Raw genomic sequence first — 22,420 nt, 5'->3', positions numbered from 1 at the left:
GTAGAATTTCTGCCGTTTCCCCCTTCCCAGTGTGGACGTAGAAGCATGCAAGCCATGATGTTGCATAAGGCGCTTGTCAAGATAGAAGCAGTATTTGGGTCATTGTGTTTGGTCTCAGTGTGAATGGCACCACTCAAAGCAAAAGCATCAGTTTCATGCACAGTTCTTGGGATGGCTACCAGCCTTTTCCACATCAAGTGACAGCGCAGTTAAGATGTCCCTGGGTACATTTTATAGCACGGGGATGATCCCGTGGCTCTCCATATGTTTGCTGGGCTACAGGTCCCATTGTTCCTTGTTGTACAAAAAAGATGGGGTTGGCTTTTACAGTCCTATTCCCTGTTATAGGAATTCTAAGGTCTTATATATAAAAAATAAATGTTCATCAATGTACAAGGCAAACACATACATAAGTAAGGCTGACGTTTATTTGTCTGTTGGAACAGAGTTCACACACATACCCCTTGCAAGGAGATGAGGAGGACCCAGAACAAAGGTGTGTATCAGCTTTTAAAGACTTTAGATGTTGCCCAACCCTTAGCCAAAGACCATCCAAAAGTATCACAGAAAGAGATGGTCTACAACAGAAATTTGACAGTGTAGCTTGTCTCCTGTCTGTCAAGATATCTGATAAGGCTTGCTGATTGCCCCAGCTTGGCCAGGCTGGGAAATGCCTTAGTTCTTGAATCCAGTTCACAGGCCTACCCTGTTCATACACAAAACATCCCTGTTTGACAGGATTTGAAGGATTTGTAATTCAAAAGAACCAGTGGGAGAGGTTTTTCCAATATATTTCCTTTAGGGTCATTAAGAGCAAGATGGCTTCGGGATTGCTTTCATGTACATGTGGTTTATATTCTTATGTGTGGGTGTTTACCTTGTGCACTGATGAATATTCAACTTATTTATGACAACTTAGAATTCTTACAACAATCGCCCCCCCCCCCAAAAAAAAGCTGGTATCCAACTTCTCAGATGGTTTTATATAAGCATGAAGAGAGACTTGCATGCCAGGCCTTTTAAGGCTATTAAGAAGCATTCTCTCCCCTTTCTTTTAGAAAATGAGGGTCTGTGCTTTGCACTCCCTGTAGGTGATGGCCCTCCCTGTAGAAAAAATGCCTGCACCTCTTCAGCTAACTGCTAAGGGACTTTACCTGGCTCAGCAACTGGCGGATTGCTTGAGCTCAGGAGTTCAGGGCTGCTGCTGTGGGCTACGCCGATCGGGTGTTCGCACAAAGTTTGGCATCATTCATGATCGTAAGAACATAAGAAGAGCCTGCTAGATCAGGCCAGCGGCCCATCTTCTCAGAGGGCCAACCAGATACTTATGGGCTATCCAAAGCAAGACGTGCACGCAACACACTCTTCCCCCTTGCAACTTCCACAACTACCATTCAGACCATTGGCCTTCAATGGGGTTGATGGGAGTCCAAGAACACCTGAAGGGCCACAGCTTCCATGGGCCTGTATTCTACAGTACCTGTGACAATCCCTGGTGATGATGGCACCATTCTATTCTCACCCTGAGCAACTTTGTGAATACCGTATATCTATTTATGGCCTAGTATGGCTCCCCTTGGGAGTAACTGCAGACAGACACTTAACATGAAGGGACATCTTAGCTCAACCTTAAAGCAAATCTATACGAAACCCTTTAAAGTCAAGATAAAAGGAAAAGCAAGGCATAGAATATGATATCTGTGCTTGCTCACCTGTAGTATGATTACTCACTGAAAGGAAAAAACCAACCCAGGTGTTTCCAGAGAAATGCATATGGTGTAAGAAATATTAGCCTCAAGAAATGTAAAATGTAAAAGCTATGCATGTCCTTTTTTAAAAATGCAAATGTGTCTAAGTAGGAATGAATATATTTGTTGCTGCTACGACTACCCAAAAAATGATAGGGATTTTTCTTTTTAACAAAACAATTGTTTTAAAGCTTCGTCTCAACTAGCATAACATTCCTATAGTATGGTGAAATTACAGATATATATACATGCTTGGGCATCTATATATATATGTATACAGTATATTGAAATTGCTCTGCTTGAAGTTCAACAGATTTATATCACAAGGCATTTTCACCCTTTCTCAGGGTGAGATGATTGACTCAGCAGCATTTTAATCCATTTGTATCCAAACAGCTGTAAACAGGTTACTTACATAACACTATTTTCTTTGGCCTCCTTAAGTGCTTTCTCTATCAGGTTTGCAAATCAGTGTGTTGTAGTACTTATTTACTGGAGTGTTATGTTACCGGGTTCACTCCCAAGTAAGCATGCTTAGAAATATAGCTTCAAACTCTGATATTATCAGTTAATCATAGCACAATCCTATGTGTGCCTACTCAAAAGAAAGTCCTGTGGTATTAAATGGGGCATATTCACAGGAAATTGTGCACAGCATTGCAGCCCTATATGCAGAGGCGTAGGAAGGTCAGGTGGTATCCAGTGTGGAAAATTTCTTGTGTCGTTTCCCCCCCCCCCCCCACATTGATTTTTTATTTTTATTTTTGCCTACAATAGTTTTACGTTATTTCATATTTTCTTACAAAGGAATGTGGATTCTGGGCCTCTGATAACAAGCAGGCGACTGTAAAATCTACAGGATGGATTGTGTTTTGGTTTGTGTTATTTTATTTATATTTATTGTTTATTTAATAAAATTTATGTTTAAAAACCTGCAAAGTGGTTTACTGAAACAAAAAAAAAACAAAAAAAAAACACCACAGCAGTAAAATCAAGAAAAATTATCAATCCTACTTTAAAACATTCAAAAGCTAAACTATTAAGGTTAAAATTACTTCAGCTTCCTAAGCATCTAGGTATGCTTGCCGAAAGAAGAATGCTTTTAGCAGGTGCCCGAAAAGAGTCTGGCAAAGGCATGAGCTTTGTTGCAATCGGCGGGGAGTTCCAAAGGTCAGGTGCTGTCCCAGTAAACAATGCAGTACGGATATTATGTGGAACCTGTAGCAGTGCTTGAAACTACTGAAGGGGAGGTTTTATTTATTGTGATTTCACCATGCTCTGTATTATCTGGAACAGCCTGAAGACTTGATGCAGAGAGGAACCCCACCCGGGTTTCCCCGCATGTAAGGTAACAGGCAGGGAGCCAGCTCAGCTGGAGAGAAACAGATTGGAGGAGGGGAGGACAACAGTCCGCCCATTTGATCCTCTTTGGGATGCTGGCGCTGGGCTCTGGGACTCCCCGTCCCCCAAATATTTATTTGTCTTCAATGTATTGTGACCACTGTTATTCTATAGGCAGATCCTTTTTAAATTAAACACTTTCTCTGAAATTAAAATGGCCTCCTCAGCAGCCAGGAAAGTCGGCCTGTGTGAAGAACAGGAGAATAGGCCAAGTAGATTCCGCCTGGCCTGGCCTTGGCCCCGCCCCCAAGCCAGCTGGCCAATCGGCTGCATGCAGGGGGTGGGACAAAGGCAAGGCCTAATCTACTTAGCCTAATCTCATGCTCTTCAAACAGGCTGACTTTCCAGGACTGGAAGCCCAGTGGATGAAAGGGCAGTAGGGCAGTTCCAAAGGTCTTATCTTACTAAACTAGGGATTAGATAGCTATACAGTGGTGCCCCGCAAGACGAACGCCTCGCAAGACGGAAAACCCGCTAGACGAAAGGGTTTTCTGTTTTGGAGGCGCTTCGCAAAACGAATTTCCCTACGGACTTGCTTCGCAAGACGAAATGTCTTGCGAGTTTTTCCGACTTTTTTCCCCTTTCCCCCCCCTTTTTCTAAGCCGCTAAACCGCTTATCCGCTAAGCTGATAAGCCGCTAAAAGCCGCTAAGCCGCTAATAGCGCTAATCCGCTCAGCCGTCAATGGGCTTGCTTTGCAAGACGAAAAAACCGCTAGACGAAGAGAATAGCGGAACGGATTCTCTTCGTCTTGCGAGGCACCACTGTATCTGAAATTTCATGCGTATCAGTTAATATATTGACCCTGCGCCACTGAATTGAAATTTCAGTCTTCAGGACACAGGAAAACGGCCAAGTAAACAGCTGTTTTTGTGGAGGAGGGTCAAGATATTAACTGATATGGACAGCAAATAGCCGAGATGGGGCAGGCCATCAGAAGTGCGCCCCCTTCGCCGCCTTGACCGGGCTGTGGGCAGGGAGCGATGGCTGATGCCGATTTTACGGCAGCCCCCTTGCCTGTGCCCCTGGCAGGGGCTCACCTCACCACCCCCTAGCTACGGCCCTGGCTGGTGCTGAACTGAACTGAAAATGAAATATACACTTTAACTGTCAAAAAAATAATCCTAATGTATAAAATGCAAACAACCAGAAAGGCTGAACATGGAAATGCTGCAGAATGTGCCTAATTAATTTTTAAAATACCAAACTTCAATATTTATTCAGTATTTCAGTATAGCTCATTAAAGGAAAATACATTTTCCTCTTAGAGGAATTTTTGAAAAGACATCCGTTTCTTGAAAGCAGAGAGCAGAACACAGCTTGACAGGTAAAGTGTGTATTTCATTTTCAGTTCAAAGCTGTAAAAATTTAAATACATCAGTCAAAGGATGGGGCGTGGGGGTGGGGACCAGGAAGGAGACCTGAATTGTCCCAGTCAATCACAGTACTAATTAATCTACCAAATCCAGAACACCACACATTCAGGTACATTTCCCCCCCTGTTGGCTTCTTCTTCTATAATCTTATATATTGAATTTATCCCATGCAAAGATTTAGATATTAAAAGGTAAAGGTAAAGAGAGTTTAAAGCAGTATCATACCACTATAAACAATAATGGCTTCTTCTCCAAAATTGTGGGAACTGTAGTTTCTCAAGGGTGCCGATAGTTATTAGAAAACCTGTTTCCCTCATGGAACTGCAATTCCCAGAGTCCCGATGGAATTGGATGGATTGTTAAACCACTCTGAAAGTTGTAGCATAAACATGACCCAATACCATTTGAGCCAAAGAGTCAACAGCTTTATTTCCCCAAAGCAGAGAAAACACTTTATTATGACAGTGTGGCCTTTGCAGTTCAGTCCAGGGTACTTTCACTGTGTGCCCCAACGCTTGTTCTGTTGCATACCTTTGTGGAGGAAAACTTTGGACCAAGGTTATCAAGTCCATTGCACTCCTGCCCTGTACTTGCTGGAGGGTGCTGAGGCAAAGATACTGATGACTTGATACGGGACTATTTGTTTTGCACTCACTTTCGCTGATATAAAGAGCAAACAGGGACCTTTTACTATTACTCCAGATTTATATTAGTGCAGTTCAGTTTTACAGCTTCTCTGCTTAAACCACTGGCAAACCCCTTATGTTGTAGCACTTAAGTTTAATTAGGGTGTTATCAGTAGCACTGGTGCTTCTGAGATGTACATTTGTAAACCACAGGGAGCTAACTTGTGATAAAGATGTCACAAATGGGGGGGGGTCATGAAGGGTGTAACTAGGGTGATGTCTCCATGGACTATGGATAATTGATTAGAGTACATTTAGAACCCTAATGTAAGGTTTGAATAAGATATATATGTAAGAGATACTCTGTGTCATTTCCATAATTGTTTTGCAGTTATTTATTATATTCTGTATTTCATTTGTAGACATGGAGCGTTCTCTTTCTGGATCCTGTCATTGCTACCCTCACACTTGAAAATAATAATAATAACAAAAGATAAACGAGGGAGGCGGTCAAAGACAACTTCAGGATCTTCGTCAGTCAGACTGCTTTTACCCACCTCTCTGCAGCAGGACTAAATGGACACCCTCTGCTCTCTGGGAAGGAAGAAGGAGGCAGCAGACAGCCAGCCAGGGGTAAGCTCTGGAATTGCTCCAGGCAGTCTGTTCCTCCCTTTGTATCATTTGTTTTAGTTGTTTTAAATTTGTAAATTGCCTTGAGTAACTTGGCAAAAAGGCAGTAAAAAATGCAACAAGCAAACAAGGAATGGAACATCGCATGGGCAGCTGTGGCATTATGTGGCCGGAACAGGAAAGGCTGTGACCTTAACTATGGGGCCAGATCAGATCCGTCCTCCCTGCTTAGCTGTCACGCTGCACCTGCTCTCCTGCTCAGTAAACCTGAAGCACAACCACACAAAGACACTGGGTTGACCATGTACTAGTATAAACTTGTCTCATACTTCCCTTTGTACAGTGGGCTGATTTCTACATGAACTCACATACCTGTCTCCGTCCTTCATCCAGGCAAGCACATGTTATTATCAGAGTTCAAGGACACATTCCACCTGGGGGGTGGTGGTGGGTAGACACACAAGGGCTGTAGTGTACTTCTTCTCCCCCCCGCCCCCCCCAGGGCGGAACATGCTTTAAATGTGCTCTAAAGCATACGTATGTAGGCAGAGGGCAAACCCTTTGAAATATACTCAGAGTCGCAAAGGGATTTCATGCTCTTTATTCAGCTCATAGTGGTGAGGAGGAATGAATGAAAGTCCCCTCAAAGTATCTGCTTTATATACATTATTTACACAATGGGCTGCACATGATTGGCTAATTCTGGAATTCTACTGTAAGCCAATCAGGTTGTGGATTCACTTATATCTGGAGCATGACTGGGTGGTTCCTGCCATCCAATCATACTGCTGCATTGTTCTAGGACCAATCAGACTGCTGCAATTTGGATCCTATTGTTCTAGGACCAATCAGACTGCTGCAGTTTGGATCCTATTCAACTCAGTACGTAACACCCTTGAAGAGGAGTTTGGCGTGGAGAAAGGGGGCATCACCTGGGAGAATTCTGAGGGCAGATAAAGAGGCCTGGAGAGTCACATTTGGTCCCTGAGTACGTTCCCTGCTGCCACAGCAATACAATAGATACTGAACCTCCATGTCCCTGCATTTGTGCTGGCAATGGCCACTGAGCCTCTCTGTAACCCAGGTCCATGGAGGGGATACTCTTAAAAGTAGGACGATAATTCCTCCTTCACCCATCACACTGCAAGCTACCATTTTAGGAGCACCCACTTCCTATTTTGTCATTTCCTAGCAGGGCGTTCCATTGTTTTGTAATGTCAGCGCTGTTGTCCTCATCTAACCTTGTGCTGCAAACAGTACCTTGACAACGAAAATGGATCATCCTGTGAGTCCTCATGATTGCAAAGTGACATACTTCAGCTGGTGTTGGGAGCCAAATGATGGTGAATCTGTATGTAAGAGTCAGACAGCTGCTGAATTCCTTGAAGGCATTGTGGGCTAAGAGCCTAAAGGAGCATTTCAATTGCAGCAGAACGCTGAGGCAACCACATTGAGGTTACTGATGTACCAGGCTCACAACTAGCTGGCGGGGGGGGGGGGGGCGGGCGGGGGGGCAGAGCCTAAACTTTATTTATTTTTTAAAAAGAAAAAGTATGTGCCTAGCCCTTCTAGAAAAATAAAAGTTATGAAGCAAAATGTGCAAGTATCCTTAGAAGCAATTTCTGTAAGATTAGCCAGCCTACCTGCTGCCACCTTTTAGTGTTTTCAGCCAATGAGTGACAGACAGATGTCAACAACAACTTGAAATGCAGCTGGAGAAGTGATGAGTTCTTTGCAGTTAAAGCCTCTCTAGTGTGTGCATGGTTCTAATAAATTAAATGAATAGTAGTAATAGTAGTGGCAATTTTCAGGGTTTGGGAGCAGGGTTTTTTTTTTTTTTTTTTTTTTTTTGATGTGTCTGTTTGGAAGTGTAGAGCAAGAAGCAATTTATTGCCCTGTTGCTCCACACCTGCCTGTTATCACAAATGCCCTAAGGTGACTTCTTAGGATAAGGATATTTAAATCTTCTGATAGCTTCTGCCCCTTCACCCTGAGGCTTGACAATATCCACCCTCCCTTCCCCACAGGTGGGTGGAGTTTGTGGCACCGAGCAAAAGAAAAGAGGAAGACTGTTGCTCAAGCCTCTTTTGCTGTTCTTCCTTCCAGTATCATGCTCTGATCACTGTGTCATGTGCTGTGTGAGATCTAGTCTTACTCATCACAGGTGATGTCTGTGCTTTTTAATGCAAATTACCTAAATGTGGGTTATACCTGAAAGAGAGATATACAGTTTCTTTCTTGATAGCAAGGCAAGATGTCACTGCTGGGATTTCAAAAGAAGGCTGTGCAGCCATGTCACTGTTGTACATTTTTTTTTTTTTTGAGGTCTGAAGCAAAGTAGGACGAAAGGTGGTTGTCCTCATTTGACATTAGTTACTAGGTTCTGTATTTGTGTTATTTACTGGCTCGCTATAATCTGCACTTGCTGAACGCCATTTTCTGTTTGGACAGTGAATCAAGCACTAACTTCACTAGCATCAATAAACTATTTGGTTTCCCCCAAGGATGCAGTGGTAGAGAACTCTATGTTGTGACAATGTAGGACATCTAGAAGTAGGGACTTCTGCTGCAAATCTTGCTCTCCAAAGCTCAGCGGTTTGGCTATCCCTCAAACTCAGCTGCGTGGACTAGCCCTTCCTTCCCTGCCTGTTTCCTCATTTTGTCAGTAGCTTGAGAAACCATCTCTTTTGTTTTGGGGTTCATTTTGGATACCCCCACCACTCTTTGAATTTTATTTTTTAGGATTGATTATGAGCAGCACAATTCCAAACTCTGAGTCTTCATGCCAAGAACATATTCTGTTGCTCAGCCTGAAAAGAGAAACTCCCAAGGGACCTGGAATTATTGCAACGCGTCTCCATGCTTTGCTTTAGAGCTCTAAATGAGATCAGACTTGTCCTTGGGTGAAACTGTCAAAGGGAGTCTCTAGCCTTTACCTTGCTATTACTCAGTTTCAGCTCCTGTGCAAGTCCCCTCTTTGCTCTTGGGTGCTGGAGCCACACACCATCCATTAAAGTAGGTGGGGTCAACAGCATTACAGCCACCACACCTTCTCCATCTTCTGGGTGAGAGGGCTTCCTTTTTCAAGTCAATAGATGGGTAGATCCATCTAGAAAAAAGGAATCTGCATATCAGTACATTCCTTGTATTAAGCCAGGCTAGTTTCATCATAAAGTGATAATCTTGGGGTTGAGTCATTAAGGGGGATTAAGGTGCAAATGGGTGGGGCCCTTCTCTCATCTCCCAGAGAGTGAGAAGGTCAAAGCCAGAATTTAGGGCAGAATTTTGCAGCTATGTCTGTGATTTAGATGCAAAGTGATAAGCAGAGAGAGAGAGAGAGAGAGAGAGAGAGAGAGCGCCATGCCAGATCTCTGCTTGAATCCGAGGCTGTGGCTATGGGTGATTTATGTTATGAGCCCCTCCATCCCAGGCTAAACTTGTGTATATCATAAAAGACGCCACCATCTCCACTGTGCCTCACTCCCAAAAGGAAACACGAATCCTGGCTAAGCACCCCTGGAACTTTGCACCACTCAGAGGTTGGGGTGGCATGCAACAATATAAATAGTCCACAATGCTCTGGTGACAAGACAGAGAGCAGTATCGGCCCAGTATACCTGAAGGATATACTGCCCGGACGCTGAGGTCCAGCGCCGAGGGCCTTCTGGCGGTTCCCTCATTGCGAGAAGCAAAGCTACAGGGAACCAGGCAGAGGGCCTTCTCGGTGGTGGCGCCTGCCCTGTGGAACGCCCTCCCATCAGATGTCAAAGCGATAAATAACTACCTGACATTCAGAAGACATCTTAAGGCAGCCCTGTTCAGGGAAGTTTTAAATCTGTGATATTTTAGTGTATTTTTGGTTTCTATGGAAGCCGCCCAGAGTGGCTGGGGAAACCCAGCCAGATGGGCGGGGTACAAATAATAAATTATTATTATTTCTTCTTAACTAAGAAGTCCCAAACTGATTAACACATCCCTATAGGGTGCTCCAACCCTACAAGTGTTTGTTATGGTCGTTCTTTGCTACAACCCCTGCAGCTCCCCGACCGCACAGTGTCAGGATGCCTTTCAGCCGATGCCAACGGGGGGGGGGGGGCATAAAATCGGCTGCCGAGACCCTCCAGCCAGCACTCCCTGCCCACAGCCCAGGCAAGGTGGGGAAGGGGGCGCGCTGGGCAGTGGCTGCTCTCAGACACTATTTGAATGGCAATGCCCATTAACGGGGGGGGGGAACCTCCTCAAATATTTTAGGGGGGATGAAGAAACCTTGGCTCCTAGGCCCTTCTCCCTATTAAAGTGGGGTGCTCCCCACTTTATGGGATTTCACTTATGCAGGTAGGGGCCTGGAACGTAACCCGCACGTAATTGCGGAGACTTCTATATACTGTGTTACCTCTGGTTACGAACTTAATTCGTTCAGGAGATCCATTCTTAACCTCAAACTGTTCTTAACCTGAGGTACCACTTTAGCTAATGGGGCCTCCCGCTGCCGCAGCGCTGCCACCACACGATTTCTGTTCTCATACTGAGGTAAAGTTATTAACCCGAGGTACTACTTCTGGGTTAGTCTGTAACCCAAAGCTTTTTTAACCCGAGGTATCACTGTACCGTTATCTAGGTCAGCCTTCTCCATCTTGGTGTCCTCCTTTATCAGAATTCATTACAAAAAAGAATTTATTACAAGGTGAAGTGTGTGAGGAATTAACCTAGCTATGGCTCTGCCTTGCCATTCCCATCCTCCTCCTTATCTACCAGCCAAGGGGATGGAGCTCGCTGTCTTCTTTCTCCTCCTTACACTAAAGTTTGCCTTTTCTGAACAGAACACGTAGGCAGGATGGCGACCAAAGTGGAATTTGTTATTCCTCTAGCTGTTGGTCTCCTTGCCTTCTGTCTTACCAGCCACCACTCTCCCATATTCCAAATGTTCCTGCTCTATCTTTTCAACTTGTAATGGCATATTGTCCGTAGAGATCCACACTCTGCACCGAAACTGTCAGCAGGCTAAGGCATTCCTGTTGAGCTGGGCCTTTAACTTAGTTCAAACTGTGTGTGGCATGACTGTGATGTGTGTGTGTGTGTTTAGTCTGTGTACACACTATGGCTTTAGAGCACACTCAAAGAACATTTCCCCCCTCAAAGAATTATGGGCATCAGAATTTCTAAAGGGTTGCTGGGAGTTGTAACTCTGTGCGGTGCAAACGGCAGTGCCCAGAATTCTTTGAGGGAAAGAATGTGCTTCCAATCTGCTTTCCAAGTACAGTGGTGCCTCGCAAGACGAAATTAATCCATTCCGCGAGTCTCTTCGTCTTGCGTTTTTTTCGTCTTGCGAAGCACAGCTATTAGCGGCTTAGCGGCTTAGCGCTATTAGCGGCTTAGCGGCTATTAGCGGCTTAGCGGCTTAGAAAAAGGGGGGGAGGAAAGGGGAAAAACTCGCAAGAACTCGCGAAGCAAGCCCATAGGGAAATTCGTCTTGCGAAGCACCTCAGAAGACGGAAAACTCTTTCGTCTAGCGAGTTTTTCGTCTTGCGAGGCATTCGTCTTGCGGGGCACCACTGTATACTGTGTATGCAGCCCTTGAGTGTCCCCACCTAGCTGCAATGCGTCCTTGAACTCTTCCTTGATTGGATAGAATACAGAGACATGGTCAGGAGAAGGGAAAGGACCTTGGTACTGTTGGCAGCAGAGGGACGCAGGTGGCGCTGTGGGTTAAAACCTCAGCGCCTAGGACTTGCCGATCGAAAGGTCGCGGTTCGAATCCCTGCGGCGGGGTGCGCTCCCGCTGCTCGGTCCCAGCGCCTGCCAACCTAGCAGTTCGAAAGCACCTCCGGGTGCAAGTAGATAAATAGGGACCGCTTACCAGCGGGAAGGTAAACGGCGTTTCCGTGTGCGGCTCTGGCTCACCAGAGCAGCGATGTCACGCTGGCCACGTGACCCGGAAGTGTCTCCGGACAGCGCTGGCCCCTGGCCTCTTAAGTGAGATGGGCGCACAAGCCCCAGAGTCGGGCAGGGGTACCTTTACCTTTACCTTTACTGTTGGCAGCACAAGATTAGATGAGGACACCATTGAAAAACAACAGAACAGACTGCTAGGAAATGACAAAAGAAGGAGCAAATGCTCCCGAAACGGTGAAGGAGGAATCATCATGCAACTTTTGAAAAATGTCCTCCCATCCCTACGGACCTATGGTACACAAAGGCTCAGCGGCCACTACCAGCCCAGCTGAGTTTCTATGTCTACCATAGTGGTATTGTGGCAACAGGGGAATTTTGTGCACCCTCTGATCAATTGGACGCAAACAGAAGTTACTGCAGGGGTGGGGAACCTCAGGCCCAGGGGACAAAAGTGGCTTCCCTAGCCTCTCTCTTTGTCCCTAAGAACTTTTTCCAGAGCACATCCCTGCTTGAGGATTTGCCTTGTTTCACACTTCCTTGATTGTGTACACATTGTACCTTTGACACACATTCAAAGCACATCCCCGCCCCAAGTTGGCCAGTTACCTTTTATAAGGAAAGGCCAAGGGACTTGAGATACGTGACCAGGACAGCTATTGGTCCACCTGCTTGCCATGGATGCAGAAAGCGGGTTTAGGGGAAATGCCTAACCCTTTGAACACAGACACCCAAGGGCCAAGGAGGTGTGTGCCTTCTTTCCCGCTACCTCTGAGAGGGTGGGAAAGATGCAGGGAAGGACCCCAATGCTGGAATCTTTTGTATACAGCTTCTGAATTTTTTAAAAAAAGGAGATTCACATTTTCAGCTTACTTAAATCATGACTATAAGAATAAGCTGGAGTTTGTTTTGGTTGCCCCGGTGCTAAATGTATTTACTGGGAAGCAAGCCTCATTTTGTTGTAGAAAGGAAAATAGGTAGAATTCAATGTCTAGCTGAGGTGATCCTTCTGCCAGCACAGCTATAGATAGACAGATATTCTTAGAGCAAATGGTTTGCCAGAGTCTATTTGTTCCTGTGGCCTTAGCTGCACAGCCACCCAAAATGTTTCCTAACTGCATTTCTTGAGCATAAATTCCATATGAAACACAGAAAAGATTGTCAAACATTGTTTTGGAGTTATATTATATAGGATTAAGGAAGGTTTAGATCAAGAATTCCTAACTGAAGAAAGAAACCAATTCGGTTCATGCACAGAAATAACATTCCCCCCCCCCCTCATTTGGCAATGTACTAATGCCAATTCATAAACCAGGTGGATTTTATTCTCAGCATCCCTCAAATTTATAATCCAGGTGCCAAGTGGATTTCACAGCTGATACCCAAATGGGAGCAAATTACTGTGAGTTGGGATTTTGAAGTTGCTGTGAAAATTATAATATGAAGTGACAAGACAAAGGTTGGAGACTCTTAAAAATATCATTAGTAATAGCAGGTTGCCATCTGTTTTTCTCTGCTCAGCTAAACAGTGATAAAAAAAAATGTGTGTGTGTGTGAGAAAGAGAGAGAGAGAGAGAGAGAGAGAGAGAGAGAAGGAAATTAGATTGCTGATCTCTCCACCTCCAGTTAAACTAGCTGCATTGCTTTGCGCGCACTAGATCAAATTTTTAAAAACACAAAAATTGTCAACCAGTTTAAAAAAAACCACAATGAGAGGAACGGATGGAAATATGTCTTTATTAGTAAACACAGAGTCTAGAACACTACATAGGCATGTTTGCTGTGTCATGTGGATTAAAGCCTCAGCGCCTAGGACTTGCCGATTGAAAGGTCGGCGGTTCGAATCCCTGCGGCGGGGTGCGCTCCCGCTGCTCGGTCCCAGCGCCTGCCAACCTAGCAGTTCGAAAGCACCTCCGGGTGCAAGTAGATAAATAGGGACCGCTTACCAGCGGGAAGGTAAACGGCGTTTCCGTGTGCGGCTCTGGCTCGCCAGAGCAGCGATGTCACGCTGGCCACGTGACCCGGAAGTGTCTCCGGACAGCGCTGGCCCCTGGCCTCTTAAGTGAGATGGGCGCACAACCCCAGAGTCTGTCAAGACTCGCCCGTACGGGCAGGGGTACCTTTACCTTTACCTTTAACAGCTTTTCTAGCTTAGAAAGGATCCTTTGCTGTATATAAATAGAACAAGTTTCTAGCTCTCTTGGTGATTAAATCAAAACATGAGAATGGGGAGGCGGTTTAGAAGAGGTGGTGTATTTGCTTCACACAGTTCCATGGTTCCATTGGTCTCTTATGCCATGTAGAGGCAATAGAGGGTTATCTATACTTGGTTTAAGGCAGTCAGCTTCTTCTATGACGAGCTGATGCTCAAGGCAACCTGTATGGAAGAATTTATACAGTTTTTTATATATGGCAGCAGAAGGCAATGTTGAAGTATTATGACGCCTGCCCTGGAACAATCCGAGGGCAAGAAGGGCTGCTGGTGGCGCTGCTGGGGGGCGCTGTGCCAACCAGCTTTGTGGCACCTTTCAGCCGCATGGGCTACGAGGTCTCTGTCCTGCCTTCATCCGGGACTCTCCTCTTCCCCAGCATCCTGCACCTGCACTGCCAGAAGGCCCCATCCTTCGGGCTGCTCGAGGCCTGCCAGCGCACGCTGCTAAACGTCAGCCTGACGGGCCATGGCTTGTTCAGGGGCGGCTCGTGGGCTGGTAAAACGGTCTTCGTGGGCCGCACATTGCCGACCCCTGATCTAAACGAAATCATAAACTGCCAAGCAAAGGCTGAATCACCACAGTGATTCATTGCTGCTAGGGTTGTGAACAGCGCTTTCCTCTTCTCCATCCCTGCTCCCTGAGTCACGGGGGTAAAGAGGACTTCATAAATGCTACCTCTCCTTCTCACCTCTGCTTTGTGACACGTAGACTGCTAGATTCCCACCCTTCTAGAACCAAGGCATAGAACCCAGACGCCCTGATAACAGACACTGCAGGAACAGAGAAAGAAGGGTGGATTCTAGTCACCCTCCCTCCTGACCCTGAACCTAGGGAACATGGAGGAAGGGCCCCGATTCAGGGATATACCTGCATTGAATGCAGAAGACCCCGGGGTCAGACTCCAACACCATCTCAAGTTAGGGCTGGGGGAGAGACCCATCTGAAATCTTGCTGCTCAGCGGGGCCAACATTGAGTTGGATGGGACCACTGTGGTCTGATTTGGGCAGCTTTCTGTGTGAGAAAATCCCTGCCCCATGCAAGATCACAGGATGCCCTTGGCTTACTGCTCCCTCCACCCACCCCAGGAATATTAGGCAGATGGTTGAGCTCAAGAAAGTAAAGGTAGACTTCGAAGAGAATCGCTGGGTATGTGGTATAATGGTTAGAGTATCAGATTGTGGCTTGGGAGACCAGGGTTCGAGCCCCACTTGGCCGTGAAGCTCACTGGGTGACCTCGGGGACCTGTCCCCGTCTCTCAGTCTAACCTACCTCACAATGTTGCAGGAGGTTGGACTAGACTCGTGTGTGTTTCCCACAGGAACCGCTCCTAGAACCGCTCCTGGAACTGCTCCCTCCTATCCGAGAGCATGAAGGGCCTGCTGGTGGCGCTGTTGGGGGGCGTTGTGCCGGCTGGCTTTGTGGCGCCTTTCACACGCATGGCCAAGCAGGCCTCGGGCATCGCTTCATTGTAGATCCTCCTCTTCTGCAGCATCCTTTGCCGGCTACCTGCGCTGCCAGAAGCCCCCATCCTTCGGGCTGCTGGAGGCCTGCCAGCGCACGCTCCTGCACGCCTCGATCGGCGTCATCTCCATCAGCTGCGCCTACAGCTCCTTCATGCTGGTGCCCAGTGGGAACGCCACCACTGTCCGGAAGGGCTCGTCCACGATCTGCTCCATCCTGCTGGCGCTCTGCATCGAGAACGGCAGCCTGACGGGCCACAACTGGTGCAGGGGCGGCTCGTGGGCTGGTCAAACGGTCTTCGTGGGCCGCACGTTGCCGACCCCTGAACTACAGGCCTCAAACACTGTGGTGGTTCAGCCTTTGCTTGGCAGTTTATGATTTCTTTTAGATAATGAGAATGACAACATAATCACTTCAACATTGCCCTCTGCTGGCATACAGGTGCATAGACACTTTGTTTGGTCACGGTTGTTATATTTGTGCGTTGATGCATTAGTGCAAATTCACTAAAGGAATTATTTGGCAGATGGATATTCTTACAAAAGCACGAAGTTTGCTAGAGGGCCAGTGTCTTGATGTGTATCTGGAGGCCTCTCACATACATGACTGAGTATGTATATGAAGTGCTTTGAACAGTCAGGAAGCAGGAGGCATATGCCAGTCTTTATTTTTATTCGATGTATTACTCCTTGTAGCCCCCTCTGCCTTGCCATCCCAACAAGTTCAGATCAACCGGCACAGCTCAGGTGCCCCCAGGGGAGACGCCAAGGGCAGGGAGGCCAGAGGATTTGCAGGAGCCAGCAAGTGCCTGCAGGAGAAGGAGGGGAAACAAAGATTGTAAAAGAATTTTTTTAAAAAAGTGTCCCCGGATTCATTGAAAAAAAATCTGATAACCTTACCATCACTACAAACAGCAAGCTGTCAAATGAAAACACCCAGGAGCAGTCAGAGTAGCTAGTGAGGTTGCTGATGCGTTTGTGACCTCATGCTTATGCACACCACACATGTAAAGCAGATGACCCCCCCCCCAAAAAAAAAATAATAATCCTGGGCTGCTGTTTTTTAGCATGGACTGCTGGGCCTCGAAGAAGCCCGAAAAACGGGGTCTTCGGGCAGTGCAGGGAGCCTGCAGAGGGCAGGTGCAGGATACTGGGACAGAGGAGGGTCCCCAAGGTAGGGAGGACAGATGGGAGGGAGCGGATCCAGGTCAGGTGTCATGGCGGGGGGGAGAAGCGGAGGAGGTCGGCACCGGTCTCTTTCGTTAGGTTGGGGGCTGCCAATGGCAGGGAGGCCAGCAAGTTCCTGCAGGAGAAGGAGGGGAAACAAAGATTAAAAAAAGAATGTTTTTTAAAAAGTGTCCCTGGATTCATTGAAAAAAGTCTGATAAGCTAGCTGTCAAATGAAGGCACCCAGGCGCAGTCAGAGTAGCTAGTGAGGTTGCTGGTGCATTTGTGACCTCATGCTTGTGCACACCACACATGTAAAGCAGATGACCCCCCCCCAAAAAAAATAATAATCCTAGGAACTGTAGTCCCACCCCCCACAGAGTTACAGTATGCAGCATGCTTAACAAACTACAGTTCCCATAATTCTTTGGGGAAGTTGGCTGTGTTGAATGTTCTTGAAGTGTACAGTGTGGATCTGCTCAACTGCTCCGAAGCCCCATTTATTTGAAATTGTGTGGATCCTTTTATACACACAGATGTTCCTGTTTATAAGAACCTAATAATGACTCCTCTGGTCCACCATTCTGTTCTCACAGTGGCCAACCAGGTGCCTGTCAGAAACCCACAAGCCCCAATGTCAGCGGCTTAATAAGTGGTGGTTCACACAAATTGTGCCTTCGCACAAACCCAGTCCATTGGCAAAGCCATATGTGCTCCCACAGTGACCACTAGCATGTAGAAGATAGCCATAGAAACTCAAGGGAAAGCCATGGAATAGGCAAGGACTTTATCGAAGTGTTGGGGGTCGACTTGTTGAGTTTTTCATTTTTTTGTGGTGGACCTGTAAAAGGGTAAAAGAGTATTGGGAAATAATTCATAATGAATTGAAAAAAAATGTTTAAAAATACTTTAAAAAACCCAGAGTCCTCCTTGTTGGGGATAATTCAGGCAGAAATTCCCAGGTGTCAGAAAAGTTTATTTTTGTATGCCACTACTGCGGCTTGTGTTTCGTTAGCCCAAAAATGGAAAATGAGTGAAGTGCCAACAAAAGAAAGATGGAATATGCGCAGCTTGTGGACCTAACAAATAGAATAAGAGAACAAAAAGAACATAATAATAATAATAATAATAATAATAATAATAATAATAATAATATTTTTTATTTATACCCCGCTCTCCCCAGCCAAGGCCAAGAAAGAGGGGGAGGGAATCAAATTGGCTCCAAGCCAAAGGCCAGGTGGAACAACTCTGTCTTACAGGCCCTGCGGAAAGAAATCAGATCCTGCAGGGCCCTGGTCTCATGAGGCAGAGCGTTCCACCAGGCCGGAGCCAGTGTTGAAAAGGCCCTGGCTCTGGTTGAAGCTAATCGAATTTCCTTAGGGCCCGGGACCTCTAGGGTGTTGCTATTTATGGACCTTGAGGCTCTCCGTGGGGCAGACCAGGAGAGGCGGTCCCATAGGTACGAGGGTCCTAGGCCGTGAAGGGCTTTAAAGGTCAAAAACAGCACCCTAAATCTGACCCTGTACTCCACCGGGAGCCAGTGCAGTTTGAAAAGCACTGGGTGAATATGCTCCCATGGCAGAGACCCCATGAGGAGCCTCGCTGCAGCATTCTGCACCCTCTGGAGTTTCTGGGACAGCTTCAAGGGCAGCCCCGCGTAGAGCGAATTACAGTAGTCAAGCCTGGAGGTGACCGTCGCATGGATCACTGTGGCCACGATTAAGACTCCTCAATGCTGCGGTAGATAGGTCAATGGATTCTGGAGAAGATAGATTCCTATGAAGGGAAGGGAAGAAAAAAGAAGGGCAATAGTTAATATGGTCTGCTTTCCCTCTGAGTCAGTGCCGCAGAGCAGGGGGAAGGAGCCAGCACTTCTGCTTATAATGGGAACCCTCCTTAAGAGGAGCCCTTGTGCACAGGGGATGCATTTCCCCACTGGAGCCGAGGCGACGGACTTGTCAATGCCTGTCTCCTGCTGCCATTGACTTGGTGGCTTGAGGTATAGAATCATAGAATCATAGAGTTGGAAGAGACCACAAGGGCCATCGAGTCCAACCCCCTGCCAAGCAGGAAACACCATCAGAGCACCCTGACATATGGTTGTCAAGCCTCTGCTTAAAGACCTCCAAAGGAGGAGACTCCACCACACTCCTTGGCAGCAAATTCCACTGTCGAACAGCTCTTACTGTCAGGAAGTCCTTCCTAATGTTTAGGTGGAATCTTCTTTCTTGTAGTTTGGATCCACTGCTCCGTGTCCGCTTCTCTGGAGCAGCAGAAAACAACCTTTCTCCCTCCTCTGTGTGACATCCTTTTATATATTTGAACATGGCTATCATATCACCCCTTAACCTCCTCTTCTCCAGGCTAAACATGCCCAGCTCCCTTAGCTGTTCCTCATAAGGCATCGTTTCCAGGCCTTTGCATGGGAGGAGGAAGGGAGTAAGGAGGGAAGAGAGCAAGGAGCTGCCAACTGACCCGCCTGTCTTTTGGCGCCTGTGCTTCTCCACAAGCCAGCTGACTCGCAGGGCAGGGCAGCACCCAAAGCCAGGAGTGGGGTAGGAGAGCTGAAAATAATTTAGGCACGGGGGTCATTCCAGCATATATGGTGGACTTGTCAAAAAAGTCTTGCCATTTTGGAATATGGTCTTTGCAAAATTTACCCAAATGACTGGACAGCAGCTGTTGAACTCTCGGGAACTGGCCAGGATTTTCAAAACAACAATGGGGGTTACAATTTCAAACTTATTATTCTTGCAACTGCTGGCTCGTTGTTGCTCAATATTGGAAGGACCTAGAGGACGCCATGTTAATTAAGTGGCATAAGATGGATTGGCAACTCGTTTTGGTGGAAAAATAATTTACATCTGGCTAAAGTAACAAAATAAAAAGATTCTTTTGTGGTAGATTGGCACTGTTTTATTGCTTATGCAAGCACAAAAGAAAGACAAAACTTTCTGGCTGCTATGAACATCATGGATTTCAGTGTTGATACTTCCTGATGGGCTGCACTGACAAATTCACGTTTTGTTTTATATTGCTTTAGAATTTTGGTGCAGTTGGATCTGGTCCAGAGGGGTCCTGCCTGCCAGCCTTGGGTTTAGTGACACTCCCCACATCAGGCTTAGAGTCAGGAACCTGGTCTGACTCTTTAGCTAGTGACTCTGCAGTCACTGGCTGATTCCCATCCACATCACAAATTGAAAGCACATTTAGAACACATGGATTCCCCCAAAGAACCATGGGAGCTGTACCTTACCCTTCACAAAACTGCAATTCATAGAATCATAGAATCCTAGAGTTGGAAGAGACCACAAGGGCCATCGAGTCCAACCCCCTGCCAAGCAGGAAACACCATCAGAGCACCCTGACATATGGTTGTCAAGCCTCTGCTTAAAGACCTCCAAAGAAGGAGACTCCACCACACTCCTTGGCAGCAAATTCCACTGTCGAACAGCTCTTACTGTCAGGAAGTTCTTCCTAATTCTTAGGTGGAATCTTCTTTCTTGTAGTTTGGAACCATTGCTCCGTGTCCGCTTCTCTGGAGCAGCAGAAAACAACCTTTCTCCCTCCTCTATGTGACATCCTTTTATATATTTGAACATGGTTATCATATCACCCCTTAACCTCCTCTTCTCCAGGCTAAACATGCCCAGCTCCCTTAGCCGTTCCTCATAAGGCATCGTTTCCAGGCCTTTCACCATTTTGGTTGCCCTCCTCTGGACACGTTCCAGTTTGTCAGTGTCCTTCTTGAACTGTGGTGCCCAGAACTGGACACAGTAACTCCAGGTCAGGTCTGACCAGAGCAGAATACAGTGGCACTATTACTTCCCTTGATCTAGATGCTATACTCCTATTGATGCAGCCCAGAATTGCATTGGCTTTTTTAGCTGCCGCGTCACACTGTTGGCTCATGTCAAGTTTGTGGTCAACCAAGACTCCTAGATCCTTTTCACATGTACTGCTCTCAAGCCAGGTGTCACCCATCTTGTATTTGTGCCTCTCATTTTTTTTTGCCCAAGTGCAATACTTTACATTTCTCCCTGTTAAAATTCATCTTGTTTGTTTTGGCCCAGTTCTCTAATCTGTCAAGGTCGTTTTGAAGTGTGATCCTGTCCTCTGGGGTGTTAGCCACCCCTCCCAGTTTGGTGTCATCTGCAAATTTGATCATGATGCCCTTGAGTCCATCATCCAAGTCGTTGATAAAGATGTTGAATAAGACCGGGCACCTTTAAAGAAATCTCAGGATTCTTTTGTGGGGGAGCCTTTGTGCTTTAAATGTGCGTTAAATGTATGGTATGTACGTCATGAAGAAAGCTGCTGCTGGAGCCTGAGGTCATTACATTGGCATAAACTGTACCACACATAATCCGGCAAACTGTGGCATTCGATGTTACTGAAGGGTGTATGGAATCCTCTTTCTGACAACATGATTGTGCTTTGTGGATGGGAGAGAGGATGTGGAATGGGCCAAATAAGGTAATTGTGGATTTCCACTATTGTCATGTGTTGATTCGTGCCTTCAACACACTAAGATGAGGGCATCATCAAGTGCGACATATATACAGTAAATGTTTGGTGGTGATGGTCTCTTGAAATCAATATAGTAGGTGCAACTTTCATGCTCCTCTTCCAATTGTTCTTATTATGTTTTCCACATTACTGCTAGAAGTTTAGTTTTGCTGATGCAGAGTTGGTTGCCGTATTTCAGGAGGGGAAAATCTGGACACTAAAAGTTGCTGAGCTTTTTTAGGGCAATTGCCTGATAACCCTGCCACTGCCATCAAGCCCAAGCCACTCATGCCAGAGCCTGAACCAGAGACACCAGCGCACAATTTTTAATAAACAAACCCCAAATCCAGGACATTTGCTTTAAAATGTAAAATTCCCCCAGAGGGGCATGTAGGATCTCCAAAAGAGGACATGTCCAGGAATTCCAGGACATATGGCAACCCTATCTGATGTAAGCTGCTAGTGTACTGTAGTGCAGTGGTGGCTATTTTAAGTGAAGTCCTGTGCTCATGGGAAAGCCAATCCCATTAAATTCATTGAAACATTTGCGTGTAAACATGTTTAGGATCAGGAAATGGTTGTACATATAGTAGCAGGTTTGAGGTGGGGTCCGTCTGTGTGATGCTGTGAGTCACCTCCAATTCTTGGGGTCCTGTACTCGGAAAGGCTTAAAAGATGGTGGAGGGTTCTGTTTCCAACTAGGCAATTATAAGATAATGGACTTAGCTTGCTATTTAAGTGCCTTCATTCATATAAGCAAATACTTTGCTTTGCTCCAGATGGCAAATGAGTGGGCTGGTATTTAGAAGGACAAAAACCTGGGCAGTTGTGTGTGAGCTGAACAGAAAGGAGAAACTAGGAAACAGAGACATGCTTGATTTATGCTGGACCCAAAGCTGTGACTAGTGGAGAAGCCAGTTCTGTTGGGGTGTTAATGCTGTGAGCACCTCCACCTTAGGCTCAGATTGCATAGTGTTTAAGAATATATTGAAACTATCTTCATATTACGAAAAGCTGACAGATTATCCACTTTACCATTGTTAATCAGGTTGAGTTGTTGAGATGTACTACTAACCATTTGCTAAAACAAAATAAAAAAATTCCTTCCAGTAGCACCTTAAAGACCAACTAAGTTAGTTCTTGGTATGAGCTTTCGTGTGCATGCACACTTCTTCAGATACACTGAAACAGAAGTCACCAGACCCTTCTATATAGTGAGAAGGTGGGGAGGGGTATTACTCAGAAGGGTGGTGGGACTGGGTGATTGGCAGATAGCTGTGATGAGCCTGTTGACGACTCTTAACGACTGCAATAGGCCTTACAGGAAAAAGCAAGGGGTGAGAAGGTGAAAAATGGCTTTGTCATGTATAATGAGATAAGAATCCAATGTCTTTGTTCAGA

The 22,420-nt window shown here is 46.1% G+C and overlaps 1 long non-coding RNA gene across 1 annotated transcript in view; it reads right to left on the bottom strand.

Moving 5' to 3' along the window:
* The window catches only part of LOC307225701, a 164,018-nt gene that overhangs the window by 116,317 nt on the left and 25,281 nt on the right, over positions 1-22,420 (bottom strand). The window lies entirely within an intron of this gene.

Source organism: Podarcis cretensis (genome assembly GCF_951804945.1).
Source record: "Podarcis cretensis genome assembly, chromosome: 10".
NCBI classification, from domain to species: Eukaryota; Metazoa; Chordata; class Lepidosauria; order Squamata; family Lacertidae; genus Podarcis; species Podarcis cretensis.
This window is presented reverse-complemented; position numbering and strand designations above follow the sequence as displayed.